At 41.3% G+C, this 22,516-nt stretch overlaps 1 pseudogene; it reads right to left on the reverse strand.

The window, feature by feature from the left end:
- Window positions 1–1,258: 1,258 nt before the first annotated feature.
- On the reverse strand, window positions 1,259–1,974 carry LOC103216617 (nascent polypeptide-associated complex subunit alpha pseudogene; annotated as a pseudogene).
- Window positions 1,975–22,516: the final 20,542 nt, after the last annotated feature.

Here is a 22,516-nt window from a genome sequence, read left to right on the forward strand (position 1 = left end):
ATTCATTGTACTAGTTGCTGCCTGAACACCTTTTTTTCATTGTGTTATTGTTTTATAGTGCCTGTGAGATTTATGCTTTAGGGAGGTTCTATTTGGTATATTTGGAGGTTTTGTTCCAAGATTTAGAACTCCTTTTAGCATTTCTTATAATGCTGGCTTGGTAGTGGTAAATTCACTCAGCATTTGTTTGTCTGAGAATGGCTTTTTCTCTCCTTCATTTATGAAGCTTAGTTTTGCTGGATAAAAAATTCTTGACTGACAATTATTTTGTTTGAGGGGGCTAAAGATAGGACCCCAATCCTTTCTGGCTCCTAAGGTTTCTGGTGAGAAATCTGCTGTTAATCTGATAGGTTTTCCTTTATAGGTTACCTGATACTTTTGCCTCACAGCTGTTGATTCTTTTCTCTGTCTTGACTTTAGATAACCTGATGACTATGTGACTAGGTGATGATCTTTTTGTGGTGAATTTCCCAGGTGTTTTTTTTGAGTTTCTTGTATTGGGATGTCTAGATCTCTAGTGAGGCCAGGGAAGTTTTTTTTATTATTATTTTCAATTATTCCCTCAAATATGTTTTCCAAACTTTTAGATTTCTCCTCTTCCTCAGGAACACCAATTATTCTTAGGTTTGGTCATTTAACATAATCCCAAATTTCTTGGAGTCTTTGTTCATTTTCAGAAATTCTTTTTTCTTTGTCTTTGTCTGATCGGGTGAATTTTAAAGCCTTATCTTTGAGCTCTGAAGTTCTTCCGTCTCCTTGTTATAGTGTATTGTTGACACTTTGCAGTGCATTTTGTATTTCTTAAGTGTATCTTTTATTTCCAGAAGTTGTGATTGTTTTTTCTTTATGACATCTGTTTCTCTGGGGATGATATCCTGTATTGTTTTTTATATTTCTTTAAGTTGGTTTTTACCTTTCTGTGGTGTCTCCTTGAGTAGCTTAATAATCAACTTTCTGAATTCTTTACCTGGCAATTCAGAGATTTTTTCCTTGGTTTGGTTCTATTACTGGGGAGATAGTGTGGTCTTTTGGGGATGTTATAGAACCTCATTTTGTCACATCACCAGAATTACTTTTTTGATTCCTTCTATTTGGATAGGCTATTTCAGTGGAAAAATCTGGAACTCAAGGGTTGCTGTTCAGATTCTTTTGTACCACAGGGTGATCCCTTGATGTGGTGCAGTCTCCCTTTTCCTAGGGATAGGGCTTCCTAGAGAGCCAGACTGCAATGATTGTTATTGCTCTTCTAGAAACAGGACACATTTCAAATCAAGCTGCAGTTACTTCTTGGAAACACTGAACAAGTTGTTTTCAGTTGGTTACTTTGTTAATTCCATAATAGCATTTACAACATCACTACCATTGTTCTTCAGGGCTTGGACTGCCTTTGCTTTGGACATATTTGCTTCGACAAGGGCATGACCAGTTCCATGCCCTTAACTTCCACACCTGTTTTATCAACTTCTTCCTCTTAACTCTCCTCTTGTACAGTTGGAGTCTGTGTTTTTTCTTAAATGTTTGAGATAGCTTTACCTTGAACTTTGAATTTCTCAGCAGCTGCTAGCTGTGCTTGCTGAGATAAATCTTCATTTTTGGTTCCCCCAAAAACTATGTAGGTATCCAAAGCAGGGCTCTTACAGACATCTGGTTTTGTGATGACAAAGAGAGGATATTCTTAGATTTCCAGATAGTGACTCTAGTGACCCCTGTAACCTGTCAAAGATCCAGTTTGGACATAGCCTTCTGTGCTTTCTTTTCACTCTGACTCTGTTTTGCTTTACTGACTGTTTCTTCATTAATTTCAGCTGCTGCTGCCAACTGGGCTTGTTGTGTGGTTGTCTGTGTGGAATCCTGTTCCTCAGGCTCTGGTACTGATTCATCACTGTCAGATTCTGTTCCAGACCCTCTGTCAGCCTGGAGCTGTGGCACCTCCTCTTCCGTAGCAGGGATGGTTTCTGTGGCTTTGCCAGGCATTTTGTGCAGGGAATGCAGAACCCTTTGCCCGCTTTTTGATGGGATTATTTGTTTTTCTCCTTGCTGATTTGAGTTCCTTGTAGATTATGGAGATTAGTCAAAATATTGTTGGATGCATAGTTTGCAAATATTTTCTACCATTCTGTGGGTTGCCTGTTTACTCTGCTGATTATTTATTTTGCTGTACAGAAGCTTTTTAGTTTAATCAGGTCCCATTTATTTATTTTTGCTTTTGTTGCATTTGCTTTTGAGGTCTGAGTCATAAATTCTTTGCCTACGCCAATGTCTAGAAGAGTTTTTTCTAGGTTTTCTTCTAGGATTTTTATAATTTCAGGTCTTAGATTTAAGTCTTTAATCTATCTTGAGATGATTTTTATATATGGTGAGAGATAGGAATCCAGTTTCATTCTTCCACATATGGCTATCCAGTTTCCAGCACCATTTACTGAACAGGGTTTCCTTTCCCTAATTTATGTTTTTGTGTACTTTGTTGCAGATCAGTTGGTTGTAAGTATCTGGCTTTGTTTCTGGGTTCTGTGCACTATTCCATTGGTCTATGTGTATACTTTTGTGCCAGTACCATGCTGTTTTGGCTACTACAGCTTTGTAGTATAATTTGAAGTTGGATAATGTGATGCCTCCAGATTTGTTCTTTTTGCTTAGGATTGCTTTGGCTATTTAGGCTTTTTTTTGGTTCTATGTGAGTTTTAGAATTTTTTTCTAATGCTGTGAACAATGATGTTGGTATTTTGATAGTAATTGCATTTAATCTGTAGATTGCTTTGGGAAGTATGGTTATTTTTATGATATTAATTCTTCCAGTCCATAAGCATGACAGGTATTTCCATTTGTGTCACTGTGATTTCTTTCAGCAGTGTTTTGTAGTTCTCCTTATATAGATCTTTCACCTCCTTGGTTAAGTATATTCCTAGGTATTTTATTTTATTTTTTGCAGCTATTGTAAAGGGGATTGAGTTCTTGATTTGAGTCTCAGCTTGATTGTTGTCAGTGTATAGTAGCACATTGATTTTGTAACCTGAGACTTTACTGAATTCATTTATTAAATCTAGAAGTCTTTCGGAGGATACTTTAGGGTTTTTTAGGTATATGATTATACCATTGGAAAACGTAGATAGTTTGACTTCCTCTTTTCCAATTTGGAGGCCCTTTATTTCTTTCTCTTGCTTGATTGCACTGGTTAGGATTTCCTTCCTCTACATCTTTGCCATCACTTGTTATTTTCAGTCTTTTTAATTTTAGCCATTCTAGTGGGTGCATCCTGGCGTTTTATTGTGATTTTTATTTGTATTTCCTTGATGACTAATGATAAAGAGCATTTTTTTTCTTGTGCTTATTTGCCATCCGTGTCTTCTTTGGCGAAATGTCTGTTCAATATTTTGCTAATTTGTCTTATTATTGAACTGTAAGCATTTTTTATGTACTTTGGATAGATGTAAGTTTTGCAAATATTTTTGCAAAAAGCGTTTTTTGAAGAGTAAAATTTTTATATTTTTGATGGAGTCCAATTTATCAATTACAAAAATAGTTCCTGCTTTTTGTGTCTTACTGAAGAAATCTTTGCCTAACCCAAAGTCATTAAGATTTTCTCCCGTGTATTCCAGAAATTTTATAGTACTAGCCCTCATATTTAGGTCTATAATGCATTTTGAGTTGTTCTTTTCTTTTTTGCATGTGGATGACCAATTGCCCCAGGGCCATTTGTTAAAAAGATTTTTTTAATCCATTGCCCTGGCACCTTTGTTAAAACCCAACTGATCATTTATGTGTGTCTAATTCTGGACAGCATGCCATTTTCACTGATGTCTACGTTTATTGTTTCATAACTGTCACACTATTTTAAATGACTGAAGTTTAGGAAGATAAGAGAATAAAAAGCTTCAGGCAGCTCAGAAATAAAACTCTAATGAAAGGATGACCAATGGCACCCAAGTGTGTATTTTGGGGCATGCCAAATCACACTGACAGTTTGCAGTGAAGAGAATTTCTATTTTGGGATTAAGCCTGCAATTAAGGTTTTCTATAAAGTTGCTTCTAGAATGCTCTGTGTCACCCTAACTCAGGGGTACTTCTGTATTTAGGGATACCTAAAATAAACCAAACCTTGGACACTTACTCTGATCTTGTAGATAGGAAATGGCAGAAAGTTTGTGCATGTTGCCCATCAGAGATGGCACGCTAGATGTTAAATTGCAATCTGTCTGCAGAACAAGTTCTTACCAGCTAAAGATGAGATAACCCTCTTGCTGATATGAAAGGTAAAAATACTTGTTGCTCTGTTTACTGGAAGTTTAGGATCTAATTTTTCTGTCTTTGATTGACAGCATGATCTTGGATATGAGTCCCTTACCTGAGATGCATCCCGTCTCAGTGGGTAGACAACATAATTTTGTCTTTATTTGCCACCTGCCATCTGTATAAGTAGGTTGAACTCAAGAGCGAAGTACAAGGCTGAGTCAGGTCAGAAGGGCATCAGTGTTCATAGTCTTAATCTCTTCTCTAGAGCATATCCTCTATCCCAGGAAATAAAGACATGATTTAAAAAATTGGTTCTGCATTCCTTTGGAAACAAAGAGTGAGAGGGTAATCATAGTTGGGCACAGAGGAAAGGTGAGTGGTCACATGATGTACTACCTGGCAAATAGGCTGTCCGCTTCCCCAACATCAACGTAGAAAATAGTTCACAACCTTTTTTTTTTTTGACAGAGTTTTGCTCTATCACCCAGGCTGGAGGACAGTGGCACGATCTCAGCTCACTGCAACCTCCGTCTCCCAGTTTTAAGCGATTCTCTTGCCTCTCAGCCTCCCGAGTAGCTGGGATTACAGGTGGATGCCACCAGGCCCAGCTATTTTTTTTTTTTTCCATACTTTTAGTAGAGATGAGGTTTTACCATGTTGGGCAGGGTGGTCTTGAACTCCTGACCTCAGGTGATCCACCCATCTGGGCCTCCCAAAGTGCTGGGATTATAGGCATGAGCCTCTGCGCCCGGCCAACACAACCATTTTCTTATACTTATTGAAGCTGAGTTGCTTATATTTCAGTTAGATTTGCCCAGCCACAGCTCTCTGTGGCCTGTATGCTCAGTGGAGTTTTGTTGACTAGAATTGTTCTAACCACATTTCTTTAATAATCAATCCACTATACAAATTCTACCCTTGTCTTCAAATGGCAACATGGTAGACCAATCAACAGGGACCTTGTTATTTGGAGCGGAGAGCTCCTAGTGGTTGCTGCTCTCCTGACCTAGCTTGTTCAGTCTTCCCAAGGTACATGTCTGGGAGATAAGAGCTACCATTCATGAAGAACATCTTGTGATGTTTATCGCATCGTTTATTCTGAAAGCATCTCCCCACCCCCACCCTTAATTATGAAATTAAAACTGGCTATAGTAAAATTAGGAAACATGTTAACAATCTAGAAAAATCATCATTTAAAAAATCCCCAAGTACTAAATTTATGCTAGAGTATACCTCAAATAATGAATATCTCAAGTGAAAAATAATGTGCGGTATGAGTTTTTCCCCTAAATAAGAAAACTTTGTATAGGGAGTGTGTGTGTGTGTGTATGTGTGTGTGTTTGGTCAGGAGCTCTCCTCTAACACTGATGTTAACTCAAGAATAATAGATTGGTTATTAGCACTGAAATTGACCTTAACTTCAAACCTTTAATTTTACAGGTAGGAAAACTAGGGCCCAACAAGATGAGGTGATCCTCCTAAGGCCTGGAGTGACAAGGTGATTCTCCTAAGGTCCCACAGCCTCGATATGGCAGTGTCCAGAGAAGCTCAGGTTCAGTGGTATCAATGGTTTTAGTCTTTTTGAGGTGTCTTAGGCAGTTTCTTCAGAGAAACAGAACCACTAGGAGACGTATATGTATTCTAGGATTTGGTTCATGTGATTATGGAGGCCAAGAAGTTCCATGATCTGACATCTGCAATCTGGAGAACCAGGCAATCCAGTGGTATAATTCAGTATGAGGCCAAAGACCTGAGAGACAGGAGAGCTAGTGGTGTAAGTCCTGGTCCAAGTCCAAAGGCCCAAGAACTGGGAGCACTGATGTCCAAGGGCAGAAGAAATTGGACATCCCAGTTTAAGCGGAGAGAGAGAGACAGAGATAGAGAGAATTCATCTTTTGACTGCTTTTTTGTTCTATTTGGGCCCTCAATGGATTGGAGGATGCCATCCACATTGGTGACGGCGGTCTTCTTTACTGATTCCAAGGTCTCTTCTGGAAACACCCTGACAGACATACTTAGAAATAATGTTTTATCAGCTATCTGGGCATCTCTTAGTCCAGTCAGGTTGGTACATAAAATTAACCATCACAAGGGGTCACCTTATCTAGTATAAATGTGCATGGCATAGGCTTTGTTGTTAACTGTTTCTTTTTGAAAAGCTTTCCTTCTCCTTTTAGAATTTTACAAGTAAGGTGACCAAGCATTCTATCTGCCCAGGACTCACAGGGTCCCTGGACTCGACACTTTAGTGTGAAAACTAGGGAATGCCTGGAAAGGCCAGGATGAGTTGGTCACCCTCGTTTACAGGGGTTTGCACCTATTCACCTGGGTTGTCTTGTCATACATTTCCTGGTGACCTGTGGATTCTGGCCCAAGCTACCTGAAAGGAAACAGACGACTCTATTCTATGGCAAAGAGGCAAAGTGTGGCTGTCTCTGTGTTATGAATGCCTGGATTCTGCTCACCTTAACCCAATCCTGCCTGTCCTTCCAGGGCACCCCCCTCACTTCCTTTACCACCTCCTGTGGTTGTCGTCAAACACTGCGTGGATGGATAGAACTGATTTCTGTACTTACCATTTCGCTTTCTGCTATCAAGCACTGTTGACTAAAGCTTCACCTGGAAAGGTTTTATCTCAGCAGAGGTATTTTAAGACCCTTTAGGGATCTTTGTCAGAGCCTCTTGTCCCAGGCAGGTTAAGATCACAGACTCTAGAACCCTGGTGCTCCGCCACTGTCTTGGCTGTGTGATCTGGGCAAGTGTCATAACTTCTGTTTCTTAGTTTGCTTCTATCAAATGGGGATAATAATAGTACCCAACCCATAAGCGTATTGTGAGATTTAACTTAGTTGATATACATAGAGTGTCTAAAGCAGCACTTTGGCTATGATGAGTGAGGTCTCAGTAGATTCTTTCTTGGCTGACTGGTTTGAATGCATATTCATGAGGCTGATTCCTTTATCTTCGCTGTCCACGTGCAAGGCGTGCATGCTGAAAGTGAATACATGTTGTGGAGAAGATTCCTGACTGCCCAGGCTGTGAAAGGATTCTGTCTGTGTGGTTCATTAGGCTTCTAACTGCAGTAGGGCTTGCCTTGAAATAGAATCTTTAAGCACGAGGCCATCTAATGGTGTCTGCTTGAAGATTACTCTGTATAAGTAACACTTTTTCATCTTCTAACTCTCCATTTAATATCAGCATGTTAGCAATTAAAAATAGTTTTAAAGCACCTTAATGATAACTAATTTCAATTCCTTGGAAAAGATTTTTATCATATTTGATGCATAATTTCAATTTTATTGCTGAGATAAAAGGTCAACTCTGATAGGTAACTGAAATAGAATATGTGCTTCACAGGAACTTTACTTTTAAGTTGTTATTATCTTGATGTAATTAATAAAACATTTCTTACAGCAGAATTGCACCACAGAGTGAATCCATGAACTTCCTGAGTGTCAAACCAAATCAAGTTACTTCAATCCTTGAAGAATAAAACTGTTCAAACTGCAGTGGCTTATAAATTCCTAGCTTTGGATGAAGGAATCTGCACTATCTTCAGAAGAAGGAATAAACATTTCCTGCCACCCAAAACCATATTCCCCTCTCTCCATCTCTAAGAAATCTGACCACAGAGGATGACAGTGTGAAATGACGCAGTTGCTCGTGTGCTTGCCTGACCAGCACTCTTTACACTCTTCTTCTAGTAACAAGGTCCCTCTCCCTTCTCTGGGGCACAGCTCTTTCTTCTCCTCCAGCCATGTATTAGGGGCTGCCATTCATAGTATCCCCGCCTCCCTTCCCACTGCAGTGGGCACCTGACCAACCTGCAATCCAGAGAAACAGAAGCACTAGGAGATATACATGTACTATTGGAAGTTGGTTCACATGATTATGGAGACCAAGAAGTCCCATGCTCTACCATGTGCAAGCTGGAGAACCAGGAGATTCCATTGTGTAATTCAGTCGTAGTCCAAAGACCTGAGAGACAGGAGAGCTAGTGGTGTAAGTCCTGGTCCAAGTCCAAAGGCCCAAGAACTGGGAACACTGATGTCCAAGGGCAGAAGAAATTGGACATCCCAGCTCAACCAGAGAGAGAGAAAATTCATCTTTTGACTGCCATCCACATTGGTGACCGTGGTCTTGTTTACTTTGAATCACTCTACTGATTCAAAGGTCTCTTCTGGAAACACCCTCACAGACACACCTAGAAATAATGTTTTATCAGCTATCTGGGCATCTCTTAGTCCATTCAGGTTGATATATAAAATTAACCATCACAAGGGGTCACCTTATCTAGTATAAATGTGCTAGATAAGAAAAGTTTTTGAAAAGAAACAGTTTAAAATAAAGCCTATGCCATGCACATTTATACTAAATGAGGTGTCCTGCCCTCCGTCTTAGTTTCCTACAACTGCTGTAATTGCTATAATGAAATGCCACAAACTGGGTAGCTTACCACAACAGAAATGGATTCTCTCACAGTAGTAGCGGGTAGGAGTCTTAAAGCAAGGTGATGGTAGGGTTGGTTGCTTCTGGAGACTCTGAGGTAGAATCTGTTTCATTTCTCTCTCCCAGCTTCTGAGAGTTGCTGGCAATCCCTAGTGTCTCTTGGTTTGTAAATGCATCACTCCAACCTGTGTCCAAACTTCTCACTTCTTATAAGGACACCAGTTATTGGACTGGGGCTCACCCTATTACAATACAACCCCATCTGAACTTGATTACATCTGCAGAGACCCTGTTTCCAAACAAGGTTACATTCACAGACACCAAGAGTTAGGACTTGTATATATCTTTTGGGAGAACACAGTTCTACTCCCAACACCCTCTTTCTCATAGAGATTGGTCCAGTAATAAGCATGTGACCCAAACTGGGCAGTGAGAGAGTTTCCCACTGGAGCTGGTGGGGGGAAGGCTTGCCTTTCCACCTGAGACTCTGCGTGACAGCCATGGGCTGCTGGCCGTTGTGGTTCCAGCCCTGTGGGGAAATCTGCCTGAGAGAAGGCAGCTGATGTGCAGAGAAAAGCCGAGAAGAGGAGGCAACATCCTGAAGGGGTGCTTAGATCCTTATGTCCAGACACCCCTTTCCTTGGTTTGCCCACACGAACCATTAAATGTGTGCTTTTCCTTTTTGCCCTCTTAAACTATTCTGAGATAATGTTTCAGTTACCTGCAACCCAAGGACACTGAATAATGCCAATTGAAGACAGCATTTGAAGATATGGGCAAGGACCCTAACATGGAAATGTTATCTTCTGAAAAGTCAGTGCTTAGCCAAGACCATTCCAACATGCCTGTACTGTACTTGGCAGGTAGTGACGCATGTACAGGGACACATCCCGTGTCTTGGGCCATGTGAATGCCCAGCTGGTAATGTGGCTTTTTAGGAGGCTGCTCTGGGTCCTCACAATGGCAGACACAAGCTCTGATCTCAATTCATTTATTTATTTTTTCCCCTCACAAGCTTATTCTGATCATCTATCATTTTAATATGAGTTTACAAAAGAGACATTTTCCTGAGTTCCTAAGAACAAAAGAATAACGTAGAATAATGTGCTTTTTCTAAGATGACATAAGCAATGCTGCAAGAACGCATAGGTGTCTTTTTCAGTTGCCCTATTCATGGTAAGCATTCTAAGATGACATCGCAATGGCACTGTAAAACTGCCACTCAGTGTCATTCAGCAGGCAGGAGGCTGTCTTCCTGTGGCACCTGCAGGACAATTTTAGCTGCAAATAATGAGACCTGGTAAAAGGAGCTTGAATAACAAGGAGCTTATCTTATGTAACAAGAAATGCAGTCGCAGGGCTTCCATGTCATCAGTTCCTTGTTGCTTTTTCGCTTTCAGCTCTGCCATTTTCGGTGTGTGGGAAACATTCCCTCTCACAGTTGCAAAATAGCTTTGGGAGTTCCTGCCACTGAATGTGACAACATTTAGCAAAGGGGAGCAGTGTTTTCTCCTTTGTGTTTCTTTTTATTGGGAACAAAAACCTTTCTGTGAATTCTCCCGCATCTACCCCTGCCAGGCTTTCCTCCAATCCCAATGGCTCAGATTGAGTCACATGCAAGGTTTGTTCTGATCACATGGGAGGGAATTGGATTCCCACAGTGGCTCAGTACTCAGCATTAACCCCTTGGGGCTGGAAACAGCCTGAGAAGCCAAGGACTCTCAACACCTGAGCAAAACTGGGAGCCAGTGAGCAACAAAGGGGGAAGGGCACAATATGGGTTGTGCCACAGCACTAGGGGGGCCTTTGCTGGCAACTGATGTCAGTACCTATCTAGCTGCCCCACAATTCCTTGGGGTCAGTGGTGCATGAGGTATTGGTAAAATATTAAATATCGTGGAGGATTTCTTAGAAGAAAATGGAGAGTGTTAAATATCTAATATAATTTAATATAACATGTTAAATATATGACGTATAATATAGGATATCCCATTTTATATTTGATAAGTTAATAACATATTGAGTATGAATATTAAATCTCCCATATTATATTTAATAAATTAATATTGAATATGTTAAAGGCGAAAAATTAATGAACTAACAACCATCAGACTTAAGTAGAAAGAAAGCAGGATAAACCCAAATCAAATGTGAAAGTAATAGGTTAAAGACAGACATTAACAAACTATAAAACATTAGAATAACAATAGAAAAACATTTTCTGTCGAGAGGGTATATAAAGCCAGTTTGATTCTTGAAAAAGACTAAAACAAATGTCAAACTTTTGGTAAAAATGATCTAGAAAAGGAGAGAGAAACAGACAATATTAGAAATGAAAATATTAGGAATCAGACACTAAAATATAAGCCTCTTTAAGCATACAAACATTAAGTTTAGATAAAATAGACAAACTTGTAAAAAAATATAGCCTACTAAAATTAAGAAGAAATCGAATATTGAATAGTCTTATAATCTAAGAAAATTGAACCATTTGTTAAAAGTTTTTCCACGAAGGATATTCCAGATGGTTTTTACTGGCAATTTCTATCAGAGATTCCAGAAATAAATAATCCAAATTATATACAAATTATTCCAGAATATTGAAAAAGAAGGAACAATTCTCAAGTCATAGTTTAAGAGTTGAATAACTTTGATTCCATAACCTGACATGGGCTGAATGGGAAAGGAAGCTCACTTAGAAACATGATTACAAAAATCCTACCAAAAATATTAGCCAGCCAAATCCTGCCTCCATTAGTTGTGTAAATCACGAACAAGCTGGGTTTGATTTAACATTATAACATCAATTGAAGTAAAATATGGGTTAAGGGAGAAAAGTCTTGTGATCATCTCGACATGTGCCAAAAAAGCAGTTGATGAAATTCAACACTTGTTCATGATAGAAACCCTAAGCAAACCAAAGACTGACAGTGTATGTGGCTGGTCCATTGGCTGAGCAGCAATTTCTCAGACTGCTCCCTTAATGCTCAATGGAAGGCAGATGCCAAGCTCCCCTGTTTTTTTGGGGCTCCTTTCCCAATTTTAACCACGTGTGGTTGTGTGAACGTTTCTTGTATCTCTTCATATATATATATATATATATATATATATATTTATTTATTTATTTATGAGATGGAGTATTGCTCTTGTCACCCAGGCTGGAGTGCATTGGCGTGATCTCGGCTCGCTGCAAACTCCACCTCCCGGGTTCAAGCAGTTCTCCTGCCTCAGCTTCCCGAGTAGCCGGGATTACAGGCACCAGCCACCACACCTGGCTAATTTTTATACTTTTAGTAGAGATGATGTTTCGCCATGTTGGTCAGGCTGGTCTCGAACTCCTTACTTCAGGGGATCTGCCCGCCTCGGCTGCCCAAAGTGCTGGGATTATAGGCATGAGCCACCATGCCTGCCTGATCTTTTATTTTTTAGAATGAAAATAGGCCCATATATATGCCATTCTCCTCTTTACTTTGTTTCATTTGACATACTATAGACATACTTTCTTTTACATATATGTACCTACTTCTCTTTTTAGTGGTTACATAGAATTTCATTGTATATAAGCCATAATTCATGAACTATGTTAAGAAAAAATAATTCAGCCACCCGAAGACTGAGTGTAGCTTTTAATATGTATAGAATAATAATTGAGTTGGGGGGAATTAAAACCATATACCATAAAAAACTGGGCACTCAGCAGATTTCTGCCTATTACAGAAAAATCTAGGCTCCTTACAGTTGTAAAACTGTGAATTAAGATTTGGGTGACTGTGACCACAGCACCGTTTGGAGGTCATCTTTCTGTATATAGGTGTAAAAGCGAGAGAGGGCAAATCCAGCATTGCTTCTGGAGATGTGATTAGATAGCGAGAACTTTACAAAGTCTATGAACACAAGTGCTTTCATCCTAGAAAAGTCTTGTAAACACTCCCACTGCTCCCCACACTCTCAGCGCCCCTGAAATGTGTTAGGCTGTTCATTTCCGTCACACACAGACTCTGTGATTTCCAGTTTGGTGAACTGACTGAGGGGCATGAAGGGGTCAGGCAGTCACGTTCTGGAATTGAAAGGCATCTGGGTGGAGGGAGAGAGAATCCAGTTCCCACTGCACACCACTGCAGGTTCTGGCAAGTTACTTGGGCTCCCCGGAGCCTCTCTTCCTCATCTTTAAAATGGGCAGGATGCTACACACCTTGCATGGTGTTTGTGAGACCTAAAGATAAGCCTCCCTGTCCACAGAGGGGTTAGTTTAAGAATGTAGCAAATACCATTGTTTTCGGAAAACATCATTCTCGAGAATAGTTTTTACTTGGAATGAGGTGGTGTTTCTGTTTGTGCACATGCCTCGCAATTAGGGTAAGGGTGAGAAAATTATTAAAAAAAAACATAGCATCTGGGCTAATCAGCTGTCAGCGTTCACCTGTCCTTTTCACTGGGCTGTCCCCACCAAGGTACTTCCCCGAGCATTGAGGAACAATGGGGGCAGTCACTGGCAAATTCCTGGAAGAAACAGAGGGAGGACTTTAACCACCCTTCACCTCAATAACTGACTTAAAAATCCCAATTAGGCATTTCTCTCTGTCCCCAGAGTCGCTTGCCTTGCCGTTTGCCCTTCCACTAGGAATCTCTTTGCTTCCCTGTGCAGGGCTCAGCCTAACTTGCTCAGCCAGATGAATCAATGCAGGTAACAGATCCTACTCTCACCTAGAAGCAGTTTAGTGACCTACAGTTTTACTGCAACTTAACATTTGAGGTCTCATCATAGTTGCCCACTCCAAATTCTTAGCAAAATGTCTTTTCAATAAGATAAGATGTCATGCCAGTTGCTAAGAGAAGTTTCCTCCCTATATTTTTGTGTCAGCAACAGTGGTTGTGGGCATGTGAAGCTGCCAGGAGCCTCTTCTTTCACTGTTGTAGCCCTGATTGCTGTTGCATCTGTTATCCTGGCCACCTCTGGCTCTCCTTGGTTACACACAGCTGCTCCTGGTTACATGCAGATTCCTCCTAGATACCTCTAAGCCCCATGCGACTCCCCCCATGCTCCCTAAGCACTTTCCCTGGCTGTAGGGAAGTCAGTGTTGTGGCTTGAGAGCCTATCTGACTGGACTGTGATTTACCCTCTGTTATAGCCCTGGAGCCAAGCACAGTAGCTACCAAGGGCAGGTACCCAAAAATCTTTGTCGAGTAAATCCATGAATATCCACAGACCACCCGGTGTTGTCTATTCTCCACATAACCTACAATTTCTGGTTGTGGAAGAAAGAATGTATGACTTTCCCTGAACTTTCTGGTTGTGGAAGAATATATCAGTTTGCTAGAGCTACTGTAACACACAGCACAAAGCAGAAACTTTGATTGTCCTACATTTATGTTGATTAAAAACTGACATAAACAAAACCTGTATAAAAAATATCCCAAATCCCCTATCACTTTGAAAGAGTTGTCTTGAGAGACAATATGACCTACGACCCCCTCTTCCTCTGCAATAGCCACGTCCTCTTCCTCTACCTCTGCCTTGGCTTCTTCCTGCAATAGAAATTTGTTATTTCCCAGTTCTGGAGAGTAGAAATTGGAGATCAAGGTGTTGGGAGGATTGATTCCTTCCAAGAGCTGTGAGGGAGAATCTGTTCCAGGCCTCTCCCCTGGCTTTTCATGGTTTGCTGGGCATCTCTGATGCTCCTCGGCATGTAGACACATGATCCTGGCCTCTGCTTTCATGCTCACATGATACTCTCCCCGTGTATTTGCCCATTCTTGCATTGCTATAAAGAAATATACTGAGTCATTTATTAAATAAAAGAGGTGTAATTGGCTCACAGTTCTGTAGGCCATACAGGAAGTATGATGCTGGCGTCTACTTGGCTTCTAGGGAGTCCTCAGGAAACTTACAATTATGGTGGGAGGTGAAGGGGAAGCAGGCTCATCTTTCATGGCTGGAGCAGGAGCAAGAGAGAGAGAGAGAGAGTGGGTGAGGGGCAGGGGCTACATACGTTTAGACAACCAGATCTGGCGAGAACTCACTATCATGAGAACAGCACCAAAGGGTATGGTGTTAAACCATTCATGAGGAGCCACACCCATGATCCAGTCACCTCCCACCAGGCCCCACTTCCAACACTGGGGAATATAGTTCGACATGAGATTTGATGGGGACACAGAACCAAACCATATCACTCTCTGCGTGTGCCTGTGTCTAGATTTTTCCCTTTGTTGTAGATACCAGTCATATTGGATTGGGGCCTACGCTACTTTAGTATGACCTCATCTAACTGTATATTGAGCTGCCTGTGGTCCCAGCTACTCAGGAGGCTGAGGCAGGAAGAATCACTTGAGCCCAGGAGCTCAAGGCTGCAGTGAGCTGTGATTGTGCCACTGCACTCCAGCCTGGGCAACAGAGCAAGACTCCATCTCTAAAATGACCCTATTTTCAAATAACGTCCCATTCTGAGGCCCTGGGCACTAGGACTTCAACATATTTTACCAAATAGTGTAGTTACTTCCCTTGTTTTCAATTCTCTGTTGCTGTTTCTCCATTTATGTCAGAAAAGACGGAAACTTTGATAGCTTTCTGTAAAGTATGAACACTGCTGAGGAGGCACATAAGGAGATGTTCCTTATATTTACATAGTTTTTGATTTTTGTCTGAAAATGACAGTGAGGTTGAGAATCTTGGTGGTCAGATAAACAGCACTCTTCCATCTGGACCCTGTGTAATTCCTGGGAGAAAATCAGTATTTTCTCTTTGGGGTCAGTGACTTGCATCAGGATACCTCGGTTTTAGCTGTGTGTTTTTGTGTAGTGAAATGCAGTGAGGTCTTGTGATTCCAGGGACACAAGAGAAAAAAAGAGTTGTTAGAAGAAACCGGATGGGATAGAAATAGCAAACCTTTTTGATAGTGAACCCTGACGCCGAACGCTGGACTCATCCAATCCTCCCTGCAACTCTGCAGCCCCCGAAGAAGCGCAAAAGAGCTGTCTGCATCTCTTGTCACCACCCCATTTGCAGACCCTGAGTCGCCGCGCATGGAGCGACCCGCAGGTGGCGCAGGAGGGACTGGGATCCCCGTCTGGCCCCGGTGCGTGACTCCCGGCTCTGCCTGGTCCTCTCCGGAGTCACCAAGGTGCAGAGGGAGAGAATTCGGAAGATGCAATGTGACCCTGGCTCCTCTCTGTAGCCCGCCAGCACCCACAGTGTCTCGAAGAGTACACAGCCCCCTGGAGGAACACGGCTGCCTTCGCAGAGGGCCCTCGAGGAGCTCGGGGCTGCAGCTCTTATGTGAGGCCGTCGTGGGTTGTAGTTAATTGTTGTATCTGTATTTCTGGTCGAGAAAGCTGTCCTGCTAAGATGCGTGCTCCTGCGGAGAGTGCAGCTCCGAGTGTGACAGTTCAGTGCAGCTGGGGCGTGGCCCCACCACACACTGGCCGGGCAAGGTCGCCAGCGGGGCCTGTTCCCTTTGGAGCTTCTCTAGCTTCGTGGCTTCCACCGGCCTGTGGCTGCTGGTCTCTGGGCAGTTGTCCATTCATTAACAGCTTCCTCAGGGGTTGGGGCAGAGAAAGTAAAAGAAGCCAAAAAACCCAGGGTTGAATTTGGCAGAGGAGAGGCTGGCAGAGGCGAGATTGGAGCAAATGGCTGCAATGCCTGGAGGGAATTTGCATTCACCCTGGCACCTGCGTGGAAGTCAGCACCCAGAACCCCACCTGGCAGCATCTGTCACTGCTCCAGGAGCATCCAAGACAAGCCCACACTGTATTCCACTGGGAAGCCAGTATGAAGGCTTGGTCTCCAAATGTCACTGCTAAGACACACACATTTTGCTTGGAAAGAGAGAGAGGGAGACAGGCTGGTTGTGCAGGACATCTCTGTTCACCCAGAAGTGAGAGAAAACATGTCCCATAAGATCCCAAGCCAGGGACACGCCAGGGGACTGGGGTGGTTTTCAGGGCCAGGTAAACACAACATTTTGTGCCCAGTTCCAGGGAGTTCACAAATCAGGTGGTCCATCTCTGTTAAGAATTTCTTATGGATCAGAACAAGGATCTCTGAAGGATGTGCTCACGGAGTGGGCTGCTGGTGGGTGATTCGCCGGGGGTGGAGGTTGGTGGGGGAAGAAGTAGAAAGGGGACAGGCTGGATGGGGTGTGAGAAGAGCCGAATTTGGCCAGCCTCACTGTCTTGCCCAGGGCTGATCTTGACATTTTACCTTAGGGCTGACTCAGTGCTGCCATTAACAGCTCAGAGGTAACTGCCCTGCTCCTGGAGGAATGGGAAGAATGCTGGCCTGTGAGTGACCAAATACTGTGTAGACATACATGCATCTCTGTTTTCTTCTCAGTAAAACTGGGATACCACCTTCCCAGAATGACCTCTGGTTGGGAGGCTGGGTTCTGCGGCTGCAGCACTGCCTCACTTCCCATTCAGCTCTGCTGCTTTCTTTCGATGTAAACACGAACATCTCTAAGCCTGGACATCCTCTTGATAAACGACAGAAATACATTGGAGAGAAATACAGCAGGGGTGGGAGTGAGGAGAAACCTTTAAGGGACTTCCTTGCTGAAGAGACATTTTAAGGGACTTTCCTGTTGAAGATCAGAACCTGCATTCTCCATGCTGTGAGGTGATTTTTTTATAAACAAAGTGCCCGTGTGGATCTGGCATCTGCTTTTGAGTTTGTGTGGAGGAAACACACAAACTCTAGTGTTTGTCAGAGAAGATTCTAGAGAATAGAACTGGTTCCACCTGGGATCACGCAAGACAAATTAATAGCAGCTGTTAAGAAAATTATATATAGGACTAGAGGCATCATGCTACCTGACTTCAAACTATACTTCAAGGCTACAGTAACCAGAACAGCATGGTACTGGTACCAAAACAGAGATATAGACCAATGGAACAGAGCAGAGCCCTCATAAATAATACCACACATCTACAACCATCTGATCTTTGACAAACCTGACAAAAACAAGAAATGGGGAAAGGATTCCCTATTTAATAAATGGTGCTGGGAAAACTGGCTAGCCATATGTAGAAAGCTGAAACTTGATCCCTTCCTTATTCCTTATACAAAAATTAATTCAAGACGGATTAAAGACTTAAATGTTAGACCTAAAACCATAAAAACCCTAGAAAAAAACCTAGGCAATATTCAGGACATAGGCATGGGCAAGGGCTTCACGTCTAAAACACCAAAAGCAGTGGCAATAAAAGCCAAATTAGACAAATGGGATCTAATTAAAGAGCTTCTGCACAGCAAAAGAAACTGTCATCAGAGTGAACAGGCAACCTACAGCATGGGAGAAAATTTTTGCAATCTACCCATCTGACAAAGGGCTAATATCCAGAATCTACAAACAACTCAATCAAATTTACAATAAATAACCCCATCAAAAAGTGGGTGAAGAATATGAACAGACACTTCTCAAAATAAGACATTTATGCAGCCAACAGACAGGAAAAATGCTCATGGTCACTGGCCATCAGAGAAATGCAAATCAAAACCACAATGAGATACCCTCTCACACCAGTTAGAATGGCAATCATTAAAAAGTCAGGAAACAACAGGTGCTTGAGAGGATGTGGAGAAATAGGAACACTTTGACACTGTTGTTGGGACTGTAAACTAGTTCAACCATTGTGGAAGGCAGTGTGGTGATTTCTCAAGGATCTAGAACCAGAAATACCATTTGACCCAGCCATCCCTTTACTGGGTATATACCCAAAGGATTATAAATCATGCTGCTAAAAAGACACATGCACACGTATGTTTATTGCAGCACTATTCACAATAGCAAAGACTTGGAACCAACCAAAATGTCCATCAATGATAGACTGGATTAAGAAAATGTGGCACATATACACCACGGAATACTATGCAGCCATAAAAAAAGGATGAGTTCATGTCCTTTGTAGGGACATGGATGAAGCTAGAAACCATCATTCGCAGCAAACTATCACAAGGACAAAAAACCAAACACCGCATGTTCTCACTCATAGGTGGGAATGGAACAACGAGAACACTTGGACACAGGAAGGGGAACATCACACACTGGGGCCTGTTGTGGGGAGGCGGGGAGGGGAGAGGGATAGCAGTAGGAGATACACCTAATGTAAATGTTGAGTTAATGGGTGCAGCACACCATCACGGCACGTGTGTACCTATGTAACAAACCTGCACGTTGTGCACATGTACCCTAGAACTTAAAGTACAATTAAAAAAAGCGCCAAAAAAAGAAAATTGTATATAGGACTAGAGTTTTGGGAAACCACAATATGCTAGTGACTTGATTTAGTTTTGTGACTATCTGCAGATGTGGATATGAATTTAAGTTGCAACCTCACAATGTTGTGTCTAAAGGTACAGGTTAAACTGAAGGAAAGTTGAAGGATCTAAGAGCATATCTGTTAAATTTCAAGTCTCAAGTAAGCCAAATCAACGTAAGTCATTGCTGATTTGGAGCAAGTCTTTGTAAAATGTACCTGATTTGCTTTCGCATTGTGAGTTCTCTTAATTGATGCTTGCCTAATTTTGTGGGACTTGGTTTCAAATTTTACAATGGCTTTTGGCTCCACCCCCCATTCTTGTACATAACAGGTACAACAAAAATTGTTTGAATAAACCAGTAGAGTGAAAATATTTCTGTAGCTTCTGAAGACCAGATTCTGAATATGGTAAAGATGGCAGCAACCCAAGGACCAAGCCAAAACTAGGTTCTGCTCAGTCATTTGATCTCTCTTGGGAGCCTTTAAAATAATGAACCTACAGCTTTTTTGGGTTAAGGATGCCTCTGAGGGCTTGATGAAATTATTGCCCCTCTCTGTAGATGATGCAGGTAAACACACATTTTGTGCAAAATTCCAGGGAGTTCACAAATCAGGTGGTCCGTCACTTTGGGAGGCTGAGGTGGGCAGATCACTTGAGGTCAGGAGTTCGAGACCAGCCTGGACAACATGGGGAAACCCTGTCTCTACCAAGAATATAAAAAATTAGGCATGGTGGCATGCACCTGTAATCCCAGCTACTTCAGTTGCAGTGAGCTGAAGTCACACCACTGCACTCCAGACTGGGTGACAGAGCAAGACTCCATCTCAAAAAAAACAAAAAAACAAACAAAAAACAAAAAACAAAACAAAACAAAAAAAATTTCTTAATGCATCAGAACAAGGATCTCTGAAGAAAAAAAAAAGATAAAAAAAGAATTTCTTAATGCAAACCTCTGTCTGTCTTATGTTCTCTGATACGAGTAGAGATTCTGAAAGAGAGGGAAGTTGTATTTATGACTTGAGGCAAGGGGAGCTGGACTGTCAGTAGCTCATCATTTTGATCAGTTTCCCCCTATCCGAAGATGTGCCAAAAATTCTAGAGTGAGGAGAGAAAGACAAATATGATGGGATCCAAACTTTAGGGCTTGCTCTGTTTACTGATTCTCTAATTACCAGTTTGGTGCAATAGTATTTATTTCCTTGGTTTGTTTCTTTTCTTCTCAAGGGAGATAACAGTAGGAGATTTATTTGGGAACCTTGGACAGTTCCTAGTGCACGCATTGCATTGTGTTCTGTGCCTGCATCTCCTGAAATGGGTCCCAAGGAAAAGCAGTCTTTAGAATAATAATATGTTTTCTTGTCAACACTGACAAATTGGATTTTTTTCCCCTACAGTATTGAGGAATTTCTGGGTGGAGATGCTGCACAAGTGTAGCTTTCAGATTTGCATTCAGCTTCTGATTCCAACTTTGCATCACTGCTTATGAGTTACTTTCTATGTACATTCAGATATGTGTCTTTCCTAGTCATTGTCCTGTGCAAATGTTCAACTTGAAAAGAGTGTGTCTAAGGAAGAGCAGTGTGTTCAGATGCTCTCTCCTCCTATGGCCCCATGTGGAAAGAACTGCACTAGGAATTGCATTATCTCTTCCACCCATTCAGCTTTGAACCTGCTTTAGCCAATTTCTGGTTGCGGGCAGCAGAGTTATTTTAAAGTCCTGATAAGTTATTTTAGAAATGAAGTAGTTTTTAACTCTAGGGTATTTCTTTCTGGGAGGGAAGAGTTGAGAGTTGTGGCCTGGGATTCATAATAACGTATCTCTCTTGTACAGTATATTTCCTTAGAGTAGGGTTTTATGTGGAGATGGAGCAAATATAATAAGGCTTGAGCCAGCAAAAAGTAAACTTTCCAGTGTTCTCAGATTTCCCGATTTCTTTAAAACTCAGGTCTTTCCCTGTGCAGTGGCTGGACCCTGAGTATGGATGTAGGTTTGCATACTAGAGGAGCTTGTGAGTGCTATGGTGCGTGGTGTTTCCGTGAACCTGAAGGGCCGTCTTGGGGCGGGACAGTTTGCTCTCCCACATCCAAGGTACTCAACAAAAGGCAGACATGACCATGGCACAGCTTTAAAGAAAGAAGTTTGGGAGATGTTGACATTTGCATTTTTTTTTCTTGTAAGAATGGACGTAGGAGATGGTAGATAGAATATTGTGGCTGGGAAGTTTCCTACTCAACTAAACCCATAGTCCTGTAATTAAATCTATATCTCTTCAGAAGATTCTGACCCATCCAGAGAATTCCATGCTTCAGTTTTGAGTGAAGTGGAGGGCAGCAGGCCTGCTCTCATAAAAGTGTTTTTACTATAAGCATTTATTACACCATCCTCTTACTTAGGTGTTAAAATTTCCATATAGCATTTATTAAGGTAAATGCCTTTATAGAATTTTAAAAATTGAAGTGAAATTCACATGAGATAAAATTAACAATTTTAAAGTGAAAAATTCAGAGGCATTTATACGTTCACAATGTTGTACAGTCACACCTTTATCTAATTCTAAAACATTTTCTTCACTCCAAAAGGGAACCCCGTATCCATTAAGCAGTTGCTCCCTATTCTCCTCTTTCCCTAGCTCTGTGCAATCATCGACTGGCATTCTGTCTCTATGAATTCACCTATTCTGATATTTAATATGAATGGAATTATATAAGCTCAGAAATAAACCTCCACTTATGCAGTCAACAAATCTTTCCCAAGGGCATTAGGAACACACAGTGGGGAAAGGATAGTCTCTTTAAAAAATGGTGCTGGGAAAATAATATCCACATGCAAAAGAATGAAATTAGATTCTTGCCTTACACCATATACAAAAATTAACTCAAAATGGATTAAAGACATAAATATAAGACTTAAAATCATAAAATGTCTAGAAGAAAACATAAGGAGAAAGTTCCTTGACATTTGTTGGTGATGATATTTTGGATATGACATCAAAAGCACAGGCAACAAAAGGAAAAATAGGCAAGTGGGGCTCTATCAAACTAAAAATCTCCTGCACAGCAAAGGAAATAACCAACAAAATGAAAAGACAACCTCCTGAAGTGGCAGATCAAAAGAGAAAAGAAAAAAAATTAAGAAAAAAGAAAAGACAACCTACAGAATGGGAAAATATATTTGCAGACCGTATATCTTACAAGGAGTTAATATCCAAAATATATAAGGAACTCATACAACTCAATAGGAAAAAGTCAAATACCTTGATTAAAAAATAGGTGCAAAGAACCTGAATAGACATTTTTCCAAAGAGGATATACAAATGGGCAACAAATGGTGCTAATCATCAGGGAAATGCAAATCAAAACCACAATGAGATATCAGCTCACACCTGTTAGGACAGGTATTATTAAAAAAAAAAAAACAAACCCAAGAGATAACAAGTGTTGGTGAGGATGTGGAGAAATTGGAACCCTCGTCCACTGGGAATGTAAATTGGTATAGCCATTATGGGAAACAGTGTGGAGGTTCCTCAAAAAATTAAAAATAGAACTACCATACAATCAAGCAATCCATTTCTGAGTATA

The sequence above is a fragment of the Chlorocebus sabaeus genome, chromosome 9, assembly GCF_047675955.1.
Source record: "Chlorocebus sabaeus isolate Y175 chromosome 9, mChlSab1.0.hap1, whole genome shotgun sequence".
NCBI lineage: Eukaryota > Metazoa > Chordata > Mammalia > Primates > Cercopithecidae > Chlorocebus > Chlorocebus sabaeus.